This window comes from Cetorhinus maximus, chromosome 7 (genome assembly GCF_964194155.1).
Source record: "Cetorhinus maximus chromosome 7, sCetMax3.hap1.1, whole genome shotgun sequence".
Lineage (NCBI taxonomy): Eukaryota > Metazoa > Chordata > Chondrichthyes > Lamniformes > Cetorhinidae > Cetorhinus > Cetorhinus maximus.
In genome coordinates this window covers 63,172,380-63,199,625 of record NC_135885.1, presented here as the reverse complement: position 1 = coordinate 63,199,625, position 27,246 = coordinate 63,172,380, and positions in this window count along the sequence as shown.

Genomic DNA, 27,246 nt, shown 5'->3' with positions numbered 1-27,246 from the left:
TGCTGACGCCTGTGCAGCAGCCTCAGACTGCAGCAGAGCGATGGTATAACGAGGCTCAAGCCGCGACCCAGACTTTGGTGGAGCAAATGATGGTCATTTTGAAAATGAGGTTCCGGCCCTGAAGGAAAAAACAGTTTGGACCAGTACTCTTATTTCCCAGTTTTTACTGGTGTTCCATTTTAGAGGTATACAAGACCAGTTTGGACCAGTATTCTTATTTCCCAGTTTTTTCCTTCTGGGCGTGCTTCGACAGGTCCAGTGGAGCACTGCAATACAGTTCCCAGAGGGTGTTGCGCATCATTGTATCTTGCTGCATGCTACACACTCTGGCGCTGCAGTGGCGGAGGGGAGACCTGGCCGAGGAGGAGATGGGAGAGCTGCACATCTCCTCCGATGAGGAGGACGTCAAAGTGGATGAGGATGAGGAAGTCCTGGAGGCGAGGATGCCGACGATGAGGCCATCACACTGGCCAGGTGAGGCAGGCACCCTCAGGAGGCCTTCATAGCCGCAAGATTCATGGAGGATGATGACGAGATGCAATGAGGACAGTCCTGATATCCTCACCTTGCATCTGTGAACATTTGACTCCTGTGTGGCTGATGGCAGCGCACATACCCTCAGTGATCAGGCTTATGTCATGAAGACACAGTGGAGGCCCTAATAGTTGCTAGATTCCAGGAGGATGATGACGACATGAAGTGAGGACACTCCATGGATCTTCACATAGCCTCTGTGAATGTCTGAATCCTGTCTGGCTGAGGGCAGCTCCCTTGCGCTCTGTGATCAGGGTCATATCATGGAGACGCAGCCATTAAACTTTAAATGTCCCTGACCCTTTGTCAGTCTTCAGCACCTGACCCCTTCAGGAACACAGCATCACTGGTCACAGATGCTGAAGAGATGGGGGCCAGTCACACCTCAAAGGTGCTGAGAGCACACGGAGAATGACAGAACTCTGTGATGCCCGCCCACGACATTCTGGCAGCAATGATGAGCACCATCGAGGTGCAGGCATCACGAATGCGTCCAGTGAGTGTGAAGCTGGACCATCACTTTGGTCTGAAGGTTACACACTGCACAGGGAAGAAGCCCTGGACTGAGACGCCTGCCTTTATCTTGTGCAGCTACCAAGATTTCACATCTGAGTGACTTGAACACTGCTTAACAGAACAAGGAGCCATAGTCAGGAAGACATTCTTGAGAGTTTATTTACAATAGTGAACATTATGTACAAGTGATTAACACCCGTGCCCAGGCTGTGCAACTACTTTTTCTTAACCCTCCTAATCCTGCTCCTCTGACATCCACAGCAGAGATGGAGGCAGCCTGCTGACTGCTATGCCCTGTCTGTGATGACCCTGATGGGCATCCTCTGGAGGGCCGAGACCTGAAGGGCCCTGGCCTGCTTTGGGTGTCCTACTGTGGGCCAGCTGCACCCTCCTCAGCCTGTGGAGCTGGAGCTGTAGGGGTTAGTGTAAGAGGGGATTTGGATCGACCGGACATTCCCAGAGTCACCTGGATGGATGACCCTGGGGTATCGAGATGCTGGTCCTCCTCCCTATGGGTGCCCAACGGCCCCTGTCTGACACCTTGAGGAGAAGAGCAAGATGCAGTGAGATTGAGCACTGTTGGAGGTCAATTATGGCGTCAGCAATGGAATTCAGCTCGCGCAGCAGTGCAGGCCAATGTCCTGGAACAAGGATTCCATGTAGCAGCCATCCTGTCAGTGTTGACCTTGATGCATCAGCATACCAGCGCTATCACTTCAGACTGAAGGCAAACAGGCTCCTCATCCCTTGCAATCTGAGGCATCCCTTCCGGATGTTCCCATGATTGTATTTGCAGCTCCACCAAATGATTGGGAGCTGAGTCCAGAGGCTCATCATCTGACTCAGGCTCAGCAGATTCCTTGTCTCCAGTAGTCCTCCAAGTGCCAGCGACCAAGGATGCCCCTGCCTCCGCCTGCTGTGGAACAGGTTGTGTGATGTGCTCACCAGATTGTGATCCCAAGACTACTTTACATCTAGGTCCCACTGAAGTGTGTGTTGCTGTGCTGGTGGAGGGTGTGGGTGAGCACTGCGATGGGTCTTCAATGGTACTGCCCTCAGGGTCCTCATCTGAGGTGGTCTCAGCGCTGGAGTTGGGGGTCAAGTTTGCCTGAGGACGACGTGTCAGATGTGCCTAGGACAGAAAGTGGAAATTATTAGTGCTTGGTAGCTGTGTTGAACACAGAACAGTAGACTCTGAGTAGTGTTGATTGAGGGATCATGTGGTGCAGGATTCTCACGTGGGTGTTCGCCACTGATCTCACCATCACTGCTGGAATGGTCCACGTCCTCTCCGGCTAGCTCCAATACACAACTCTCGAACCGAGCGAGGGCACTGATGTCTGGCATTCCACCCCTGGTCTGGGATTTCTCCCGGTGATTGTGTGCATAAAGACAGATGGAGAGAGTGTGAGCAAGGTGCATGCCAGGCCAAATGAGAAGGACCCTAGGCATGGGTGTGTGCTGAGTGAAGCCATGGACAGGATGAGGAGGCAGTGTCCAGAGGAGATGAGGCCAGATGGAGATGTGAGGGTGTGTGTGTGTGTAAGAGAGTGAGTGGTGATGTCCCTTGAGCTGGCAGTGAGTGCGATGCCAGTGAATGTGTGTTGGTCTTGTGAGTGTGAGAGTTTAGGGTGATGAGATGGTTGCCATACCCTGGCGGCACGGATGAGGTCATTCATCTGTTTTCTGCACTGGATGGTGAACATCTTGTGTGCAGCTTTGGCACTGACCACCTCCGCCACCGCCTCCCAAACCAGAGTGGTGAGACTGATGGGCTTCCTGCGACCATAGCCGGGGTAGAGGACATTGCGGTGGGCCTCCACAGTGTCCAGAAGGTATCCCAGGGATGCGTCATTGAATCAAGGGGCCACAATCTTCCTGGCTTTTGGAGTCATGTTTTCACCAGAGCAGTCCTGGGCTGCAAGCATTGAGAAGTGTGCGCACAGCTGGATTTTAAATATGGCATCCGGTGTGAGGAAGCAGTGAGGTAATGGTCTGGCAGGCCAATCGAAGGCCACCTGCCAGTGATCTGGCATGTTTCCCGCGACTGCATGATTTATGAGGCGGGAGGAGGACGATACAGTGTGAAAACACACCATTGCGACCTATGGGGAAAACATCTTTTTTCACGCCCACTTGCGCACTTCATAGAAATCTGGGGGCGATTCCGCCCTTTAATAAATACCGATAGTGAATAATATGGATAGTTGAGATCCCACATGGATCCCTACAGGTGTTATTGGTCTCACCCTGCCAATTAAAGTACCTGCCCATTATCCCCACTGTCTGTCTTCTGCTGCTTAGCCAATCTCCTAACCAGGTCAATAATTTGCCTTCAATTTCATGTCCTTCAGCCTTAGCTAACAGTCTTCCATGGGGGACTTTATCAAATGCATTCTGAAAGTCCAGATAAATACTATCCATTGACATTCCCCAATCCACTAGTTTGGTCACCTCTTCAAAAACTCAATCAAGTTTATCAGAAATGACCTACCCTTTACAAATCCATGCTAGCTCTCTCTGATAAACTGAAAACTTTTAAAGTGTTTGGTAGGTCCATCCTTACTCTAGTAATTTTCCAACAATGGAAATGGGGAGGCGATGGTGTAGTGGTATTGTCGCTGGATTAGTAATCCAGAGATCCAGGGTGATGTTCTGGGGACCCACAGCTGATGGTGGAATTTGAATTCAATTAAAATCTTGAATTAAAACCATCATCGTGTTGTAAATGCTCCTTTTAGGGAAAGAAATCTCCCATCTCCCTGGCCTGGCCTTCAGAAATGCCCTCTGAAATTTAAGCCACTGAATTGTAACAAACCGCTACAAAGGAATGAAACTGGACGGACCACCCTAGGCACCGGAAACAAAAACAGCAAATTCAGCCCTGTTGACCCGGTAAAGTCCTCCTTACTAACATCTGGGGGCCAGTGCCAAAATTGGGAGAGCTGTCTTGCAGACTAGTCAAGCAACAGCCTGACATAGTCATCCTCACGGAATCATACCTTACAGATAATATCCCAGATACCACCATCACCATCCCTGGGTATGTCCTGTCCCATCAGCTGGACAGACACAGCAGAGGTGGCGGCACAGTGTTATACAATTGGGATGAAGTTGCCCTGGGAGTCCTCAACATCGACTTTGGACCCCATGAAGTCTCATCAGTTCAAATATTGGCAAGGAAACCTGCTGATTTCCATGTATAGCCCTCCTTCAGCTGATGAATTAGTGCTCCTCCATGATGCTTGGAGGAAGCACTGAGGGTGGCAAGAATGTACTCTGGATTTCCTTCACCAAAATTGGCTTGGTAGCACCACTACTAACTGAGCTGGCCAAGTCCTAAAGGACATGGCTGCTAGACTGGGTCTGTGGTGAGGGAACCGAGGAGAGGGGAAAAACATACTTGACCTCATCCTCACCAACCTGCCTGCTGCACGTGCATCTGTCCATGATAGCATTGGTAGGAATGACCACCGCACAGTTGTTGTAGAGATTAAGTCCCACCTTCACATTGAGGATACCCTCCATCATGTTGCGGCACTACCATCATGCTAAATGGGATAGATTTTGTACAAAGTTTGGGCATCTATGGGGCACTGTGGGCCATCAGCAACAGCAGAATCGTACTCAAACACAATCTGTAACCACATGGCCCAGCATATCCCCCACTCTACCATTACCATCAAGCTAAGGGATCAACCCTGGTTCAATGAAGAGTGCAAGAGGGCATGCCAGGAGCAGCACCAGGCATACCTAAAAATGAGGTGTCAACCTGGTGAAGCTATAACACAGGACTACTTGCGTGACAAACAGCATAAGCAGCATGTGATAGGCAGAGCTAAGCGGACCCACAACCAAAGCATCAGACTTAAGCTCTGCAGTCCTGCCACATCCGGTTGTGAATTGTGGTGGGCAATTAAACAACTCACAGGAGGAGGAGGCTCCACAAATACTCCTATCCTCAATGATGGGGGAGCCCAGTAAATCAGTGCAAAAGATAAGGCTGAAACATTTGCTACAATCTTCGGCCAGAAATGCTGAGTGGATGATTCATCTTGGCCTCCTCCGGAGGTCTTCAGCATCACAGAGGCCAATCTCCAGCCAATTTGATTCACTCCACGTGATATCAAGAAATGGCTGAAGGCACTGGATAGTGCAAAGGCTATGGGCACTGACAATATTCTGGCAATAGTACTGAAGACTTGTGCTCCAGAACTTGCCATGCCCCTAGCCAAGCTGTTCCAGTACAGCTACAACACTGGCATCTACCCAACTGTGTGGAAAATTTCCAGGTATGTCCTACGCACAAAAGATAGAACAAATCCAACCCAGCCAATTACCGCCCGATCAGTGTACTCTTGATCATCAGTAAAGTAATGGAAGGGGTCATCAACTAAACAAGCAGCACTTGCTTAGCAACAACCTGCTCAATGACACCCAGTTTTGGCTCCATCAGGGCCACTTAGCTCCTGACCTCATTATAGCCTTGGTTTAAAAATGGACAAAAGAGCTTAACACCCGAGATGAGGTGAAAGTGACTGCCCTTGACATCAAGGCCGCGTTTGATCGAGTGTGGCATCAAGGGGCCCTAGCAAAACTGGGGTCAACGGGAATCAGGGGGAAAACTCTCCACTGGTTGGAGTTATACCTAGCACAAAGGAAGGTGGCTCTGGTTGTTGGAAGTCAATCATCTCAGCTCCAGGACATCACTGCAGAAGTTCTTCAGGGTGGCCTCCTAGGCACAACCATCTTCAGCTGCTTCATCAATGACTTTCCTTCCATCATAAGGTCAGAAGTGGGGATGTTCGCTGATTATTGTACAATGTTCAGCACCCTTTGCGGCTCCTCAGATGCTGCAGCAGTCCAAGTCACTCACCATCCTGACTTGGAAATAAATTGCCGTTTCCCCCCACCACCCACCCCAAACCCAGCCGCTCGCACAGGCATTGCTGAGTGCTGCCGCTCACGTTTCATGATGGGCGGACCTTGATTGGCTCGCCAGCGTGACATCGCCTTCCAGCCTCTATCGCGGATGGCGGGCAGTGGTCAGCTTCCCAAGCGCCCCCGCCCGCCCCCACCGAGCCCGCCCAACCAGGGCAAAATTCTGCCCAATAGGCCAGTTAGCTCGACGTCTGTCATGGGGAAAATGTTGGAGTCGATCATTAAAGAGGTTATTGCTGGGCACTTGGAAAAATTAAAGGTAATCAGGAAGAGTTAGCATGGTTTTATGAAAGGGAAATCATGTTTAACCAATTTATTAGAGTTCTTTGAAGGAGTAACATGTGCAGTGGATAGAGGGAAGTCTGTAGACATACTGTACTAGGATTTCCAGAAAGCACTTGATAAAGTGCCACATCAAAGGCCATTGCATAAAATAAAAGCTCATGGTGTAGGGGGTAACGTATTAGGATGGATAGAAGATTGGCTGCCTGGCAGAAAACAGAGTATGCATAAATGGGTCTTTTTCTGATTGGCAGGATGTGACGAGTGATCCCTCAGGGGTCTGTGCAGGGGCCTCAACCTTTTACAATTTATATCAATGACTTAGATGAGGGGAGCGAAAGCATGGTAGTTAAATTTGCAGATGACACAAAGATAGGTAGGAAAGTATGTTGTGAAGAAGATTTAAGGAGTTTGCAGATGAATATAGATAAGTTGAGTAAATGGGCAAAAATCTGGCAGATGGAGTGGTTTAACTTGAAGTTGTTCACTTTGGCAGGAAGAATAAAAAAGCAGAGTATCACTTAAATGGCAAATGACTGCAGAATTTTGAGGTGCAGAGGCACCTAGGTGCTCTTGTGCATGAGTCACAAAAGTTAGTATACTGATACAGCAAGTAATCAAGAAGGCTAATGGAATGCTATCCTTTATTAAGAGAGGAATTGAACATAAAAGTAAGGATGTTATGCGTCACTTATACAGGGCATTGCTGAGACCGCATTTCAAATACTGTGTGCAGTTTTGGTCTCCTTATTTAAGGAAGGGTGTAAATACATTGGAGGCGGTTCAAAGGAGGCTTACTAGATTGATACCTGAATTGAGTGGGTTGTCTTATGAGGATAGGTTGGACAGACTGGGCTTCTTTCCACGGGAGTTTAGAAGAGTGAGGGGTGACTTAATGGAAGTATATAAGATCCTGAATGGTCTTGACAAGGTGGATGTGGAAAGGATGTTTCCTCTTGTGGGTGAGTCCAGAACTAGGGGACACTTTTTAAATTAGGGGTCACCCTTATAGGGCAGAGATGAGGAGAATTTTTTTCTCTCAGAGGGTTGTGCGACTTTGGAACTCTCTGCCTCAGAAGGTGGTGGAAGCGGGGTCTTTGAATATTTTTAAGGCAGGGGTAGATAGATTCTTGTAAGGCAAGGGACTCAAAGGTTATCAGAGGTAGATAGGAATGTGGAACACGAAACACAAACAGATCAGCCATGATCTTATTGAATGGTGGAGCAGGCTCAAGGGACCGAATGGTCTACTTCTGCTCCTATTTCATATGTTCGTATTTATGTGGCTGGACCAGTTAAGTTTCTGGTCAATGGTAACTATCAAGGTGTTGATGGTGTTGGATTCAGCAATCGTAACGCCACTGAACATCAAGGGGAGTTGGATAGATTCTCCCTTGTTAGAGATGGTCATTGCCTGGCAATTGTGTGGTGCACAATTGAGAGTAGTCTGATGGGACAGTAATTTATCAGATTGGATTTGTCTTGCTTTGTGCACAGGGCATACTTGAGCAACTTTCCACACTGTTGGATAAATGCCATTATTGTAGCTGTACTGGAACAGCTTGGTTAAGGGTGCAGCAACTTTTAGATGTTTACAGGAGCCCTAGCTTTTGTTGTAACCAGTGCCTTCAGCCATTTCTTGATAACAGATGGAGTGAATCGAATTGTCTAAAGTCTGGCATCTATGATGGTGGAGACCTTAGGAAGACCCTGAGATGGATCAATCCCTCGGCACTTCTGGCTGAAGATGCTTGCAAACGCTTCAGTCTCGTCATTTGCTGGGCTCCTCCATCATTGAGGATGTGGATGTTTTTGGAGCCTCCTGCTCCAGTTAATTATTTATTTGTTCACTACCATTCACAATTCAATGTGGCAGGGCTGCACAGCTTTGATCTGATCCATTGGTTGTAGGATTACTTAGCTCTGTTTACAGAATGTTGCTTCTGCTGTTAAGCAAGCATGTAGTCATGTGTTTAGCTTCACCACATTGGCAAGACATTTCTAGATATGCCTGGTGCTGCTCCTGGCATGCTCTCCTGCATTCCTCATTGGCTCAATGGTAATAGTAGAATGAGTGACATGTTTGGTTATGAGGTTACAGATTGTTGTTCAATACAATTCTGTTGCTGCTGAAGGCCCACATTGCCTCATGGATGATGTTTTGAGCTGCTAGATCTTTCTGAATCTATCCAGCACAATTGAGGGTACCCTCAGTACGAAGTTGTGATTTTGTCTCTACAAGGACCGTGTGGTGATCACTCCTATCAATACTGTCATGGATAGATGCATCTGTCACAGGCAGACTTTTGAGGATGAGGTCAAGTAGATTTTTCCCTCTGTTGGTTCTCTCACTATCTGCTGTAGGCCCAGTGCGACAGATATGTCCTTCAGGATTCGGCCAACTCAATCAGTAGTGATGCTACTGAGCCACTCTTGATGATAGACATGGAAGGCCCCACCCAAAGTACATTCTGTGTCTTTGCCACCCTCAGTGCTTCTTCCATTTGGTGTTCAATATGGCAAGCACTGATTCATCAGCTAAGAGGGGGCAGTAGGTAGTTATCAGCAGGATATTTCCTTGCCCATTTTTGACCTCATGCCATGAGATTTCATGGGTCTAGAATTTTTTTTTAAATTATTCTCTCATGGGATGAGGGCATTGCTGGCAAGAGCAGCATTTATTAGTCTGTCCTTAGTTGCCCTTGAACTGAGTGGCTTGCTGGGCCATTTCAGAGGACAGCTAAGAGGCAATCATATTGCTGTGGGTCTGGAATTACATGTAGCCCAGACCAAGCAAGAACAGCAGATTTACTTCCCTAAAGGGCATTAGTGAACCAGATGGGTTTTTACTACAATAAATGAAAGGTTAATGTTCATCATTATTGAAACTAGCTTTTAGTTCCAGATTTTTTATGAATTGAATTTAAATTCCACCAGCAGCCATGGTGGGATTTGAACTCATGTCCCAAGAGAATTAGCCTGGATGTCTGGATTAGTAGACTAGTTACATTACTATTATGCCACTACCTCCCCTAAATCAATCTTGAGGAATCCCTGGACTGCTTTCTCCTGACTGTGTATCACTGTGCTGCCACCATTTGTGGGTCCTCCATGCCAGTGGGAAGGACATATCAAGGAATGGTGATGGAGGAGTTTGGGACATTGGCTGTAAGGTACGATTCTGTGATTATGACTATTTCAATCTGATGCTTGACTAGTCTGTGGGACAGCTCTCCCAATTTTGGCATAAGTCCCCACATGTTGGTGAGAAGGGCTTTGCAAGGGTGATTGGCCAGGGTGTTTATACCAGATAAGTGAATTGATGTCTCATTTTTTTTCACAATATCGCCCAAAGTCAAAATACCCATGTAACCTTTTAGATGAGAGGTTTAACCATAATCCCCAGTGTTTTCTAAAGTGACAAGCAAGATCCGATTAACAGTTATCATGGTGGAATTGGAATTCGTGTCTCTGGAGCATTAGCCTGGGCCTCTGGAGTATAATTCCAATAATTTATATAGATTTTTCTATTCCTACCTATTTCCATTATTTCTAAATGTATTTCCTTCCGTTGTTTTAGCTTTTAGCTTTTAGCTTTCTTTTTAATTCCTACTCCCACCCCACCCCCACTAGGGCTATCTGTACCTTGTTTGTCCTGCTTTCTACCCTTAATTAGCACATTCCTTTAGATAATATCACCACCTTCAACACCTCTTTGTCCTTTTGTCTGTGACATCTTTTGGTTATCTCCACCTATCACTGGCCCTTTACCTAGCTCTTCTTGTCCCAACCAACCGCCGCCCCCCACAACCCCCCACCCCCAACCCTTAAACTAGCTTATATTTCATCCCTTTTCTATTTTTACTTAGTTCTGTTAAAGGGTCATGAGGACTCAAAACGTCAACTGTGCTCTTCTCCGCCGATGCTGCCAGACCTGCTGAGTTTTTCCAGGTATTTCTGTTTTTATTTTGGATTTCCAGCATCCGCAGTTCTTTGCTTTTATCTCTGCCTATTGAAGCCCTTGGGTGGTGAATTAATAACTATTTAAGGACCTCACCCTGCTGCTGTTTGTATTAACCCAGCTGCAGTTGGGCCTGTCATCATGCAGTACGCATGGCAGTTAAAACTGTGTGGTCAGCTGGTCACCTTTGTGGGGGTGGGGGGCAGATGGTCCCTCAACCTAAGGCACTCAGTGCCTGATCAAGGGACTTGACATAGGCAAGGGAGGGGGGGCTGCTGAGAGCCCAGCTGAGATGCCCCCCAACACCCCTCTCCTCATAGCCCCACTCCACGAAAGCCACCAAACACTATCTGCCTGGCCTAGGTCACTTCTTGATTCTGGGACTCTAATATGTGTTTTTCCTGCAGCAGCCACCGCCTCCCCCGTGGCCTCATGAGCAAAAGAGCTGCCGGCCTCTGATTGATCAGCGACTCTTGGTAGGCAGGACTTCTGCCCCGGGGTCTTGATTCCAGGGGAAGGCCTGCCGCTGGCCTCGCTACTGCCTGATTGGCCTGCAGTTTGGCAAGCTCTCCTGAAAAGAGGCAACGCGAGTCTCTCACCAGCTCTCAAGCGGCTGGCTAGGCCCCAACACCTCAACGAGATTCTGCCCTTAGATTCTGGGGACAATTGCAGTCCAATTCTTGCCCACTGCAGCTTCTGGTGCTTCTGGGACTAGGTTGGCCGGTAACTCTCTGAGGCTGGACTTCCACCTGGCTGAGGGGCAGAATTCCTATCTCCAGTCAGTTAACACTTGTTGGGGTCATAAATGACTGTGGGGCAGCCAGTGATGGTAGGAATGCACTCACTACCGACTCTTCGGAAGTTGGGAAGGGAAACCCTGCCATCCTAAAAATCCTGGTCATTTTTGAGTAGGCAAATAATATGCTAAACTACAGAAAATACATCCCTTATTATTTTCTTAACATACCTGATAACCCCACATCACATTTATACATTACGCTGCACTTTCAGCAGAAATGTGCTCTTGTTTGAAAGTCCTGAATCCCTTCAGGGGTTTTCACAGGCTCTCTTCTCCCTTTTATACCAGCACAAGTCTTCCAGAGTCCTTTTAAAAGTCCTTTCATTCAACCAACCTGAGCATAATCAAATAGGCTTCCAGCAGCAAGGCACCCACTAGCAACTTCGCGGTCTTTAAATTCCTACAAGGTCCATCTCTTCAAATGGGGGAATCTGTTCTCACTATCATTCTGCTCTCTCAGACATAGATTCACTGCTTTTCACTCTCTCTATCTCTGTCTCTCTCTCTCTCTCTCTCCAGGTTCTTTGGAACTGGCTGACTAAGAGCTTGTAAGTCTACCAATGGCAAAGCCAGCTGTGTTCAGGTGTTAAACCGGGCACCAGACTTTCAATCGGGCTTGATCTGGGCTCCACAGTCAGACCAGACAGGCTTCCCATCAGCTGGCACGTCACATGTTCCTTTTTATTACACCTTTTTACCTTGAATTAAAGAGGCAATTTAAAACGTAACCATCTTATAATGTCTAGTGACATAACAGAAGGGGGTTTCAGGATTTGGACCCAATGACAGTGAAGAAACAGCAATATAGTTCCAAGTCAGGTTGTTGAATGTCTTGATGGGGAACATGTAGGTGGAGGTGTTCCCATTTTTCTGCTGCCCTTATCCTTCTAGGTAGTAGCAAGTTTGGAAGGTGCTTTTGAAGGACCCTTGGCGACTTGCTCCAGCACATTTTATAGATGGTACACACTGCTGCCACTGTGCATTGGTGTTGGAGGGATTGAATGTTAAATGTGGTGGATGGGGTGCAGATCAAGCAGGCTGCTTTGTCTTGGATAGTGTCAAGCTTCTTGAGCGTTGTTGGAGCTGCACTTATCCAGGCAAGTGGAGAGTATTCCATCACACTTCTGACATGTGCGTTGTAGATGGCGGACAGGCTTTGAGGAGTCAGGAGGTGAGTTACTTGCTGCGGAATCCCAAGTCACTGACCTATTGTAGTAGCCACAGGGTTTATATGGCTTCTTCAGTTAAGATTTTGGTTAATGGAAACCCCGAGGCTGTAGGTATACATTTAAATACGTTTACTAAAAATCTTCTTCCATCAATTAGGAGAAGCCTGGAGCACATTTCCTACATAGGTACCCAGCCTCAGGAATCTCTATTCCCAAGTTCCTTTCAGTATAACTAAGAAAATGACACTCAGATTTGTGCCTTGTACATTCTGGTTATTGTCCCCACCAACCATGACAAGATGACCAGACTTGCAGCTGCAAACCACCTTTGTTCCTGACCACAATTCCAGAAGATATCAATAGAGTGCCTGAGTCATTCAGATGACTGCACTTACCAAATTCCTGCAGTAATATGAAAGGAGCTGAAGACATAAATGCACTCCTGCTCACCCTCCTGCATTAAATCCTGCTAAACCTCATCTGCACACAAGTTAATGTCCTTGCCCCTCTTATGTTGGCTATGGCCAAGCCTTCATGTTGCACTTAATAGTTTGCAGTGCACAAATTAAATAAGAGAAGTTAACAGGTTCATAACATTTATCAACATTGTCTATAGCCAATAATGTGCAGATTCTGCAATAGTACAAATACAAAATGAATAATTGCATAACTTTCACTGAAAATGCAACTTCTGAACTGCCCTCTGTCAACATAAACACTGTAATGTTTGCTAAAAGTGCAAACATGATAAAAGTTTTATATTGGGTCGCTTTCCTTTTTTGTGTCAACAAAATAATATCTTCACTGTTAGAGAAATCAGTAATGGAGGACACAAGCACAAAGTAGTCAAGTTGGGAAAAAATAGAAATTGAGATAGATAGGTGTAGAGAGTGACATACAACGCAGCAAGACAAAAAGTAAGAGTTTATAAGTGACAGCCTATAAGAAATATTCATAAACGTAGAGCAGAGCTGGGCAAAAATACAATATAATGAACAGGATGTTGTCAGACTGGTATCAATGCTTCCAGTGCTACATAGCCTGTTATTTTGGGACAGAAGTGCAACTGCAGTCTTCAAAGGATCAACTTTCTCTACCAGAGCTTGCCAGTTTTTAGCATAGAATGACTGAATGAGGAGCATGCTCTTCACAGGGCAGAAAATAACGTGCTTCCACTTTTCTCACCGAAATGCTGAGCTAAAAACCAAGGCCATGACACAGGTTCTGTTGGGAAGCCACTGAAAACCAATACTAACTGATGAGAAATGGGCCTGACTCTTAACACACATCTTACACTATGTGAGCCCACAGTGCTTCAAGTCAGGGATATCAATGACTAAAGCATTTTTAATGCAGTAAAATATACCAAAGACTTTCACAAAGATAAGCACATATACTGAGCATTGGGAGGTAGTTAGGGGAAGTGACCAAAGGCAAACAAAAGGTGTCTTTTAAAGGGTGGAGAGAGGTAGTAAAACAAAAGGGCTTAGAAAGAGAATTCCAGAGTGTAGTGTTAATATAGATGCAGCCACCCTTATTAAAGATTGAATGGGGGGAATTGAGTGCAAAGGAGGAACAGTGGGGAGTGGGGAGAATGGTGGCACATTTGGAATGAGCTATACAGAATGGATATAGTTTTTCCAATGTTAAATTGAGAAATTTCTTGCTTATCCAAGATAAGCAGACAGAGGCTGGGGTGGGGATGCAGAGTTAGGTACCATTTGTATAAATATGGAATCCAATCCTATGCCTATGATATTGTCAGAGGCATCATGTGGATAAGGGGGCCAAGAATGGAACCTTGGGACATGCATTAGCTGACTGTAAGGACAGAAGGAGAATCTATTTCAGGAGATGTGCTGGCCTGTGTTGGAGTAGAGCAAAACCATGCAACGGTAAGATGCCTCTGCAATGTCCTCTTTGGGGAGTATCTGTAAATGTCAGCCTATGCTTGAGAGCAGGTGGTGGCAGTGCAACTTGCGTGAGGATGACCAAGGAAGGGAAGAAGGGTCAGTGGGGAAGGGTGGAACAGTGGCTGAGCAAAAGGTGGAAGGGGTAGTGCAGGCTCTCTGGGTGTCCTTTAAATATGACGCCCAGACCTTCAACCCAAAGAGGTAAAGACAGGGACAGGGACTTCCTGTCTGCCCTCACTGCGAGAATTGGCGAGCTCCTCTTTGATGCATATTTAATGAGCTGAGCAGCGCAAGATCGCGCATGGTCAATTGTCACACCCCCCAGTGGAAATCACTCCCACTTCCATGCCCTCTACCAAAAACTTAGATTCCATAACAGAAGATTGCAGCCAATATTTGTATTTTAGTTCAGATGTTATTGGAATTAGCGAGCATGGGACAGAACAAAAGATCTATTGTGCATTACTTGTTACAATATTAATGTTTTAGTTAAGCTCAAAAGGAAATACTTAAGAGTATCTGGAGATTTGCATGCCTTTGGCATATGACTTGAGGTAGAGTAGATGATCAGGTTAAGAAAACATTGCAGAGAGAAGATCCCAAAAAAATCTAAAGAAATAGCATTACCAGAGGCAGGAGTAATTTATGAAAGCAAATGATTGGGTCAAGCTTTACAAGAAAAATGTTTATGACTGCCAGTAACAAATCTCAACAATGACGTTGTATTTCACACTGTTTTTAGTCATTCTTTAATCTTTGTTTTGGATGGTGTCAAGTTTCTTGAGTGTTGTGGAAGCTGCACTCATCCAGGCAAGTGGAGAGTATTCCATCACACTCCTGACTTGTTCTTTGTGGATAGTGGACAGGCTTTAGGGAGCCAGGAGATAAGTTACTCACCACAGGATTCTTAGCCTCCGACCTGCTCTTGTAGCCACAGTTTTTATGTGTCTAGGCCAGTTCAGTTTCTGGTCAATGGTAACCCTCAGGATGTTGATAGTGGGGGATTCAGTGATGGTAATGCCATTGAGCATCAAGGGGTGATGATTAGATTCTCTCCTGTTGGAGATGGTCATTGTCTGGCACTTGTGTGGCGTGAATGTTACTTGCCACTCATCAGCCCAAGCCTGGATATTGTCCAGGTCTTGATGCATTTGGACATGGACTGCTTCAGTACCTGAGGAGACGTGAATGGTGCTGAACATCGTGCAATCATCAGCAAATGTCCCCACTTCTGACCTTATAATGGAAGGAAGGTCATTGATGAAGCAGCTGAAGATGGTTGGGCCTAGGACACTACCCTGAGGAACTCCTGCATTGATGTTCTGGAACTGAGATGACTGACCTCCAACAGCCACAACCGCCTTCCTTTGTGTTAGGTATAACTCCAACCAGTGGAAAGTCTTCCCCCTGATTCCTATTGACTCCAGTTTTGCTAGGGCTCCTTGATGCCACACTCGGTCAAATGCGGCCTTGATGTCAAGGGCAGTCACTCTTACCTCACCTCTGGAATTCAGCTCTTTTGTCCATGTTTGAACCAAGGCTGTAATGAGGTCAGATGCTGAGTGACCCTGGTGGAACCCAAACTGAGTCTCACTGAGCAAGTTATTGCTAACAAGTGCCACTTGATAGCAGTGTTGGTGACTCCTTCCATCACTTTACTGATGATCGAGAGTAGACTGATGGGGTGGTAATTAGTTGGGTTGGACTTGTCCTGCTGTTGTGTACAGGACATACCTGGGCAACTTTGCAAATTGTTGGGTAGATGCCAGTGTTGTAGCTGTACTGGAACAGCTTGGCTGGGGGTGCAGCATGTTCTGGAGCACAAGTCTTCAGCACTACTGCTGGAATATTGTCAAGACCCATAGCCTTTGCAGCATCCAGTGCCTTCAGCCATTTCTTGATATCACGTGGAGTGAATTGAATTGGCTGAAGACTGGCATCTGTGATGCTGGTTACCTCCGGAGGAGGCTGAGATGAATCATCCATTCGTTACTTCTGGCTGAAGATTGTTGCAAATGTTTCAGCCTTATCTTTTACACTGATGTGCTGGGCTTCTCCATCATTGAGGATGGGGATATTTGTGAAGCCTCCTCCTCCAATGAGTTCTTTAATTGTCCACCACCATTCATGACTGGATGTGGCAGGACTGCAGAGCTTAGATCTAATGCATTAGTTGTGGAATTGTTTAGCCCTGTCTATCACTTGCTGCTTATGCTGCTTGGCATGCAAATAGCCCTGCGTTGTAGCTTCACCAGGTTGACACCTCACTTTTGACTGCTCATTGATCCAGGGTTGATCCCCTGGCTTGCCGTTAATGGTAGAGTAGGGGATATGCCAAGTCATGAGGTTACAGATTGTAGTTGAGTACAATTCAGCTATTGCTGATGGTCCACAGTGTCTCATGGATGCCCAATCTTGAGTTGCTAGGTCTGTTTAAAATCTATCCCAGTTAGCATGGTGGTAGTGCCACACAACATGATGGAGGGTATCCGCAATGTGAAGACAGAACTTCATCTCCACAAGGGCTTGTGCGGTGGTCATGGACAGATGCATTTGCACCAGACAAGTTGGTGAGGGTGAGGTCAATTCTGTTTTTACCTCTTGTTGGTTTCCTGACCACCTGCCGCAGTGTGGCAGCTATGTCCTTTAGGACTCGACCAGCTCAGTCTGTGGTGGTGCTACTGGGCCACTCTTGGTGATGGACCTTGAAGTCCCCCACTCACAGTGCATTCTGTGCATTTTCCACCCTCAGTGCTTCCTCCAAGTGATGTTCAACATGGAGGAGCACTGAATCATCAGCTGAGGGTGGGGTGGAGGGGGGTGCGAGGCTGGGTGGGGGGGGGGGTGGGTGGTATGTGGTAATCAGCAGGAGGTTTTCTTGCCCAAGTTTGACCAGATGTTCTGAGACTTCATGGGGGCCAGGTTCAACATTGAAGACTCCCTGGGCAGCTCCTTCCTGACTGTATACCACTGTGCCACCACCTCTGCTGGGTCTGTCCTGCCAGTGGGACAGGACATATCCAGGGATGTTGATGGTGGTGTCTGGGATATGATCTGCAATCTATGATTCCATGAATATGGCTATGTCAGACTGTGAGACAGCTCTCCCAATATTGGTACAAGCCCCCAGATGTTAGCAAGGTGACTTTGCAAGGTCAATAAGGCTGCGATTGCTGTTGTCATTTCTGGTGCCTAGATCGATGCCGGGTGGTCCGTCTGGTTTCATTCCTTTTTAATGGCTTTTTAGCAGTTTGATACACTGAGTGGCTTGCTAGGCCATTTCAAAGGGCAATTAAGGGTCAACCCCATTACCCGGATCTGAAGTCACATCTAGGCTGGACCAGGTGAGAAAGGCAGATTTCCTTCCCTAAAGGGCGTTAGTGAACTAGATGGGTTTTTACAACAATCAACAATGGTTTCATTAGACTTTTAATTCCAGATTTTTATTGAATTTAAATTCCACCATCTGGGTCCCCAGAGCATTACCCTGGGACTCTGGATTACCAGTCCAGTGACAAAACCACTACGCCACAGCCAACTGTGCAATGAGGAGACTGATAATCCCAAAGTTTTTTTTAAAATTCTTTCATGGGATGTGGACGTCACTGGCAAGGCCAGTATTTGTCGCCCATCCCTAATTGCCCTTCAAAGGTAGTGGTAAGCTGCCTTCTTGAACTGCTGCAGTCCAGCTGGTGTGGATGCTCCCACAGTGCTGGTAGGGAGGGTTTTCCAGGATATTGATCCAATGATAGTGATGGAATGGTGTGTGGCTTGGAGGGGAACTTGCAGGTGATGGTGTTCCAATGCATCTGTTGCTCTAGTCCTTCCAGGTGGTTGAGGTCGCAGATTTGGAAGGTGCTGTTGAAGGAGACTTGGTGAGTTACTGCAGTGCATCTTGTTTATAGTACACAGCGCTGCCACTGTGAGTCGGTAGCAGAGGGAGTGAATGTTTAAGTTGGTGGATGGGGTGTCAATCTGTTGGTTGTGGGATTGTTTACTCTGTCTACTGCATTGCTGCTTCCATTGTTTGGCATGCAAGTAGTCCTGTGTTGTAGCTTCACCAGGCTGATACGTCATTTTTAGGTATGCTTGATGCTGCTCCTGGCATGCCCCCTGCACTCTTCATTGAACGAGTGTTGATCCCCTGGCTTAATAGTAATGGTAGAGTGAGGGATATGCTAGGCCATGAGGTTACAGATTGTGGTTGAAAACAATGCTGCTGCTGATGGCCCACAGTGCCTGATAGATGCCCAGTTTTGAGCTGCTAGGTCTTTTCTGAGTCTACACCATTTAGCAAGTGGTAGTGCCATACAACACGGTGGAGGGTATGCTCAGTGTGTAGACTGGGCTTGTCTTCACAAGGACTGTGCAGCGGTCACTCCTACTTATACCGTCATGGACAGATGCATCTGTGACAGGTAGATTGGTGAGGATGGGATCAAGTAGGTTTCTCCCTGTTGATGGTTCCCTCACCACCTGCTGCATGTCCAGTCTGGCTCATATGTCCTTCAGGACTCAATCAGCTTGGTTAGTAGTGGTACTACTGAGACATTATTGGTGATGGACATTGAAGTACCCCACCCCCAGAGTAAATTCTGCGCCCTTGAGACCCTAAGTGTTTCCTCCAAGTGGTGGAGACTGATTCATCAGCTGAGGGGAACTTTATGCAATGGGATTTCATGGGACCCATAGGCATGCTGAGGATTTCCTGGGCAAATCCCTCCCGACTGTATGCCACTGTGCCGCCAACCTCTGCTGGGTCTATCCTGCCAGTGAGACAGGATATACCCTGGGATGGCAATGGAGGAGTCTGGGCCATTGTAAGGTGTGACTCTATGAGTATGACTATGGCCAGAGTTTTCATGCCTGCCGGCGACGGGTGTGTTTGGTCGCGTGAGCGGACAATATGGCACAATCCGTTTCACGATGGCGTGAGCCAGTTTGCACTCCCGCTGGCCAAAAGCGGGCCGCGTTTCCCACCATCGGACACTGGGAACCTCATTATAACACATCTGCATATCATTATTAGGAAAGCCCATCGGAATCGTCCCCCTCCTTTCCAGTTGGATCGTCCGCCCATGTTGGAGGGAAAACATGCCGATGTGTTTCACAAAGCACATAAGCAACGTACACCTGGCGGGCTGCACTTCACTCGGGACTTCAAGGTTTGTTTGCCTACTTTGCTCCAGCCAGCACTCGCAGTCATCTGCTCCAGACTTCACAGACAGCACTACATCACTTCAAGGGGGCCTCATGGGTCGGTCTCTACCTACCAGATCAGCCATGTGTGGGTGGCTTTTCAATGGCTGCAGGGCTAGGGCTTGCTTGGTGAATGGGGAGAAGTGGCCTCAGGCAAGGGAGGAGGCTGCAGGATGAGTGCTGTACTGGGGAAGGAGGGTAACCCAGGGTGTGTGTGGGGGCACATGTTGAGCTGTGCAAGTGGCCTCAAGATGGGTGAGGACTGAGGATACAGTCTCCAGAGGAGATGAGACCAGATGGAGATGTGAGGGTATCTGTGTGAGAATGAGTGATGATGTCCCTTGAGCTGGCAGTGAGTGAGATGCCAGTGAATGTGTGATGGTCTTAAGTGTGTGAGGTTAGAGTGATGAGATGCTTTCCCTACCCTGGCTGCATGAATGAGGTCATTCATCCTCTTTCTGCAGCATTGGCACTGATCACCACTGCCAACGCTTCCCGAGCCTGGTTGGTCATGCCGTTGCCCACCCTGCGGCCAGAGCCGAGGACATTGCGGCAGGCCTTCACGGTGTCCAAAAGGTGTTCCAGTGACATGTCATTAAACCTGGGGGCTGCACTCATTTTGCCTTTCGTGGACATCTTCACTGCAGCAGTCCTGGGCTGGAAGCACTGAGATGTGCGCGCGTGTCTGGACTTTAAATATGGCGCCTGGCATGAAGAAGTGGCAAGGTGATGGCGTGGTGGGTGAATGAGAGTCTGCCCGCCATCGAAACGGCATGTTTCCGGGCAATGCATGAATTATGCGATGGGTCTGAGACGATACGGCGTTAAAACCCACCATTGCGGCCGGCGGGTAAAATCGCACTTAGTGCAAATCTGGGATGATTCCGCCCTATGTCAGACTGTTGCTTTACCATCTGTGTAACAGCTCTCCCTATTTTGGTACTAGCCCCCAGATGTTAGTAAGGAATACTTTGTAGGTTTGTGTGTGCCATTGACATTTCTGGTGCCTAAGGTGATACCAGGTGTCTGGTTTAATTCATTTTTGACTTTTCTATAGCAGTTTGGTACAAATGAGTGGCTTGCTAGGTCAGTTAAGAGTCAACCACATTGCTGTGGGCCTAGAGTCACATGTAGGCCAGACAAGGTAAGGATGGCAGGTTCACTTCCCTTAAAGGGCATTCATGAACCAGATGGGTTTTGATGACTATCGCTGATGGTTTTAGGGCACCAATACTGAGACTACCTTTCAATTCCATGGCCAGAATTTTACATTCGGGCGTGTGGGCTCGGTGGGTGCGGGCGGGGGCAGTTGGGGAGCTGACCACCACCCGGGATCAGCGCCGCACTGCCATTTTACACGGGGAGGGGGCAATTAAGGCCCGCCCAATGTAAGACGTGATAGCGGCAACAGCGAGAAGGGGGCAGGTGGGGGTGGGAGCTCAATGTCTGCCGGTTCCAATGGCGACTTGGCGGCCGATTGAAAAGCAGCCGCTGCAGCCATGTGAAGGCTACCAGAGAAGCACAAGCACCTCGTCATGGTGCTGGTTACTGGTCAACACGGCAGGTGGGAGGGCAGGTCGGCGGGGCAGTCGGCCCCACGTTTTTCTGATGAGTTTCTCGCTGCCCTCCTGGAGCAGGTGGCAGCACGGAGAGAGATCCTTCTCCCCAGGGACGGGAGGAGGAGGAGGACCCCCACCTCACCAAAAATGCCTGGGAGGAGATGGCATCCAGGGTCAGCAGCCACAAAGTGGTGAGGTGCATATGGGCGCAGTGCCATAAGCGGTTCAATGAACTCCTGCGATTGGGAAGGGTGAGTACCGTGTTGGCACAGGTCAGTTAGCACAACAGTTAGAAGCTTCCCACCCCCCCTTGGAGCTCAGTGTGAATGGCAAATGTCAATGAGGCAGCATCTGGGCAAGGGGGTGAGCCCTGGATGCTTCAAATGAGTGTTTTGCGGCTCCAGGGTCACAAATCGGCTGAGCCCTGCGAGGTGTTCCTCAGGTGGGGATGGTCAGGCTGCAATGGCATTGCATGTACAGGGCGGACTAATCAAAGCTCCTCTCTCCTTTCAGCAGAAGACATCCCATAACAATGCAGAGAGGTTGCGGACTGGCGGTAAACTGCCTCACCTACTCATCCTCACTCGATATGAGCAGGAGGCCCTGGAGTTGGAGAGGCACCATGTGCCTAGGTCAACCAGACGCAGTGAGGTTGGGGTGCCACAGGGAGGTAAGAGTGCAGTGCACTGAGGTCAGAATATCTGTAATAGCAACCATTCCACTGTTGTCTCTATATTGATGTGAGCCTCGAATGTGGAATCCCCATTTATAATGGAAAGACGAGGGCACCCTGATTGGGGTGCCAGGCATGCACAGCAATAGTGTAGTGACTGCAACTAATGACATGTCCTTGTTTTTCTTTTCAGGCTTACCAGCAGCCCATTGAGGTGAGGAGCTTAAAGGCCCACCACTGACCCTAGAGGACTTCACACTTGCTTGAGGTGCAGGTGGAGGCAGAGAGTGCTCAGGTGCCTGCAATTGGAGTACTGCTGGGAACCAGGAACATGCTCAGTTAGTGACTGATAATGAGCCTCTGGAGTCGTCCCTGAGGCAGCAGATGCTGGAAGTCCAGCAGGGTGTGCAGGAGGATCTGGTGAAGATAGATGAGGTAATGCGTGGTGTGGTCTCCGTTGTGGTGGTGTCCTTGCAAAGCATGAGCAATGCAATGACCCTCGTGGCCGAGCGCACTGCCTCCTCCATGGAGAGAGTGGCGACTCTCATGGAGAGGCTCCTCCAGGAGCTGAATCAGTGGTTCCTGGGGATGCATTCGGGCCTGCAAGCCCTCACACCGGCAATGACCTCGGCTGGCCAGTGTCAGTGTGGGAGATGGATTGGCCCCCCAGTATCCCAGCTAGGTGCCCATCCATCAATGGTGAGCAGGGAGGTCCAAAGTGATCTCACGTTGGCGCACGAGCTGCCTGTTGTCTCTGTGGGCTTCTCTCAGGGCGCTCCAAATGATGGCAGAAGCTCCTCCATCCCTCTGCCAGTGACCGTGGCATCCGATGAGGCTGCGGTGACTAGGGAGATGCCAGCTGTGGCACTGACCTCTCCCTCCCAGGCGGGGTCAGCACATGCTCCATGGGCCAAAGGACGCCTGCCAAGGTTATCATGGCCAACAGGACAGCAGAGTGAGCAGGCTGTCTCGAATGTCAGTGCCAGCAAAGGGGGAGCACCTAGATATAGCACCCGCAAGCATAAACATAAATCACCATAGGCACAACATGGGCTTATCACTGGGGATAGTTTTTTCCCTGCGGTTACGTTAAATGTTATTTGATGTGATGGAAAACACCGATCAATTTCATTTGTACTATGTACGCCAGGCACCACACCAGTAAATGTGTTTCTATTCAACAAGCCTCTGGGTGCTTCATTAGTTCTGCAGGCGAAGGGTAACCCATGATGTTATGAGTGACTTGTTTGTCTTTGTACTTCATTGAAATGGCACATAGTGCATGTTGTTCACCAAGCAAATGTTCCTGTCAGGGATCGATATGGAGTCTGCAGCCCTCGCATGTGGTGGTGGTTCTTATTTGATAGGCTACCTGAAGGAGGGTTAGATCAAAGCCTCCCAGGTGTCCCTACCTCCCTGGAGGTTGCCCAGGTCAACGTCTAACTACTCAGTGTTCTCCTGACCGTGCTCATCCTCAGACTCACTACTGGACTCATCATCTGTTGTCAGAGCAGCTGTGTCAACATCTTCTTCCTCCACTGGGTCCCCCCTTTCCAGTGTCAGATTGTGGCGGGTGCAGCATGCAACCACTATCAGTGACACACGATCTGGGGGTCTGGCAGTGCGCCCCATGAATGGGCCAGGCTCTCTCTGCCACCACCCTTGTAGAGGCATGGCTCCTATTGCACTGCTGCTAGGCCTCTTGTTCTTGGATGGCGGAGAGGCGTCTGAAGCCACCTTTTGAGGGGATAGCCCTTGTCGCCCAGCAGTCATCCATCCAGCCAGGCTGGAGCACTGAAGAGCCCTGGCACCCCCAGGAGTGTCTCAGGATGTAAGCGTCATGGGAGCTGCCAGGGTACCTTGCACAGACTTGCTGAACCTGCATCCTATGGTCACACACTATCTGCACGTTCAAGGAGTGGAATCCCTTCCTGTTGACGAAGGCACCGGGCTCACCTGCTGGCACCTTGATGGTCACATGTATACAGTCTATAGCACCCTGAACATGGAGGAACCCAGCAATCTCTGGCTCATTCTGCCTGGCTGGCCTCGTCCGTGCAGTAGTGAATGAAAGTTAATGCACGCCTGAACAGAGCGTCTGTCACCAACTTGACACAACTGTGGACAGCTGATTGGGAGACTCCACAAAGATCACCCACCGACCCTTGGAAAGAGCCGGAGGCATAGAAGTTAAGGGCCACTGTGACCTTCAGCACCACTGGCAAGGGGTGTCCACCCACACTGTCGAAGCTGATCTCAGGGCCAATCATCTGACAGATGGAGGTTACTGTCTCCCTTGAGAGGCGGATCCTCCTTCGGCATTGTACCTCAGACATATTGAGGTAACTGCATTGCCGCCTGTAAACTCTGGCAGCAGGATAGTGGCGTCTTCTGCGGCCCCATCTGCCTTGGACTTCCTGTTGGCCTGCGCCCCTTGTGCCTGCGCCTGTCCTCCCACAGGTTGCTCCCCTAGAGGCTGAATAGGGACACCTGGCCTGGCCCTCTTTCCCCTTCAGAGGAGGTGCCTCCAGTGGAGACCACATGTAAGGGAAGGCTGTCTGATACCTGAAAGGACCCAAGTGGTATGATTCCTCCGGAGTCCTGAACTGAAGCCTGTTATTTCTGTCAAAGCAGCTCTGAATCAAAATGAAGATGCCCTGTTCACACAAGCAAGCAGCAGCAACCTTTAAGCTAAAGTACAAACAACTCATATTAACCAGCCCACTCACCCCTCTTATCCCGCCCGTGGATGAGGTTTTTGAAACTGTGGCCTACCCACCTGCCCATGCCACACCCTGAAAATTGCACGGGTTACGTAAACTCCGAGACAATTGGTGTCTCAAGGACCTTAACTGGCCCATTAGTTAATGGCAGGCGCGCCTCTGTGTTCATCGCGCACCCGCCTAACAAAATATTGCAAGGGTGCGCAGTGAAGTCAGGACTCACGCCCGACGCCATCACGCGTCATATTACGCTCGGGCATGTCAGGTTCATGCCCGTACACCCAACATAAAATTTTCCATATTTTCTTTTTTAATAGTCCATTGAATTTAATAATTAATTGAATTTAAATTCCACCAACGACCGTGGTGAGATTCGAATCTGTGCCCAGGCCTCTGGATCACTAGCCCAGTGATATTACCACTATGCCACTGTCTCCACCCCATTAACTGATCATATGAGTAACATTTAAACTTGTGTCATAGAGGAAATAAATCAGCCAAGTAAATGTGCTTATTTCTGAAAATATTACACACATTTCTGTAAACACTTTTATAAACAAAAGCTGGTATGATTCAATAGCATGAGGTCACATCTTTGTGTTTTTATTTAATTCTGTTCATCTTCGTCAGATTTACACAAGCCACATTTCAGCCATCCTGATTGTAATGTGCTATCCTTTAATGTTAAATGCTGAAAGAAATCTTGCAATTTGAATATGCTTTACATGGCCTCAGGATATTCCAAATCACTTTACAGCTAATTGAGTCCTTGTTGGAGTGTAGTGTTACAATCCCAGACCAGACTCCCAAATTTTGTTACGACCTGGTTAGAGACCAGTAAACACTTGCTGTAAAGTAAACGAAAGCTGAAATCCCAGTTAAGAAAATAAAGCTACCATATTCCACATTTTAAAACAAACAGAAGAGATTTTGCTATGCAAAAGTCAGCAAAGCAAACAGTCAACACTATCAATCTCACACTCTAACATACAGAATTGATATGATGTAAACATGAATTAACAGGCAAACTGTAGTTGAACACACTACAAACTACGGGTAAAATGGCAGATGCAACCGAGACAGGTCCCACAAATTTCTCAGCAACCTATCCAAATGTTAGTGATCACCGTGAGTCACAAAATCCTTTAAAACTCTGTCTTCCTCAGAGGGATGTCAGCTCCTCACTTTCAAGGATATAGCTTCTGATTTCCCTCAACAGCCATTTCAAATCAGACTCTCTCAATGACTGCTTGCCTCCTAGTTGCTCAATCTCTTCTCCCAAGATTGCATCCCGCTGGATTGCCAAGGCTGCACCACAGCATTTAATTACCAGCACAATTCGAGCACTCTAGCTTCCCTGAGAAGACCATTGCTCCCGGGCTTTCCTTTGCCCCAACAACCTGTATCACTGAGCTGGTATTACCCCTAGGTTTCTCTGAGACCCAAACTCTCCACTGCGCTGAGCAAATACCATTCCTGGGCTTCCCTGAGCCCCAACTCTTAGCAGCATGGAGCTACCAATGGCTCCCGGGACCTCTCTAAGCCCCAGCACCCTCAGTAGTATGGAGCTAATGGCAGCACTTCTGCTGCATGAAGCCCACTCTCCTCTCCATCTGTTCCTGACTGCTTGTCATGTGGGCTACCTTTCACGCCGAACTCCAGTCCTGTGGTTATTGTTTTCAGGCCATTTTTCACGCATGTGCGCTGCTGTCAAGATGGCCAAGCCCTTCAGCTTCTGTTCTGAGGCAGTGCCAGGAGGCCGATGCCCTCCGACTGTCACCAGAACCAAACATGAAGTGAACCAGACTCTCAAATATTCAAGCCACCCCTGAATGGCTGTCAAAGAAAAACTGGAATGGAGCTTGTGTGACCCATTCCCCTTCCGCTCTCTGCGCTGGTGCCTCAACTCACAGGCATGCTGGGAATTGTAGTCTTCAGCATCCACCCAGAAAACCCACAAACCCAACAATACAGATTCCCTCACAGTAGTCACTGTTGTGATGTAGAAATATACAATAGCTGCTTTGTATACAACTTCCCACAAGCAGCAATAAGATAATCTGTTTTAGTAACGTCAATTGGGGAATAAATGTTAGCCAGGAACCTGAGGATAACTCCCTAGTCATCTTCAAAGAGTGCCATAGGATCTTTTCCATGCACCTGAGAAAGCAGACGGGGCCCTGGTTATAATATATCATCCAACAGATGGCACGTCTGTCAGTGCAGCACTCCCTCAGTACTGCGCTGGAGTGTCAGCCTTGATTTTTGTGCTCAAGTGTCTGGAATGGGACTTAAACCCACAACTTTCTGTCTCAGAAACAAAAGTGGCATCTACTGAGCCACAGCTGCCACTGGTGTGATTAGTCAAGCCAAGTATTTTGTAAGAAGGAATAAAAATACAATCTTAGTTCTGCACAACAAATCCGATACTTAGCTACTGCAAAGATTAGAAATGAACCGAATGTAAATTCAAGATTACTATAACAATTTTGAAAGGTACATTACTTTTTTACACTAATAGCAAAATACTGCATAAATATATCATTTAGGTCACATTAGCATTAATGATATTAGAAAACAGAAAACAAAAGGAATGGCATAGAGATATATTGTGCTGAATAATATTACCAGTCAATTTATCATCAGTTTTGACTGGTGACTTGCACAAATTAACACATGCAACAAAGACTAAAGCAAGAAGCTTAATTCAACATGCAATATTTCACTCACAAGATGTGATGATTGCAAGTTTGCAATCATGTGAAAGTGTTAATTAATATCAACCAAATCTTTGCAAATGAATGACTGTTTGACACTCCTCGATTTTTATTCTCCATAATTTTGTTTGCTGGAGCATTATGAACATATAAGACTTTTCTTTATCACCATCCATGAATTCACATGAATAGGAATTGATATAATTTATTTAATTTGGAAGCTTTCCTTCCACAGCAGGTGGAGGCTGTGAGCTGTGACT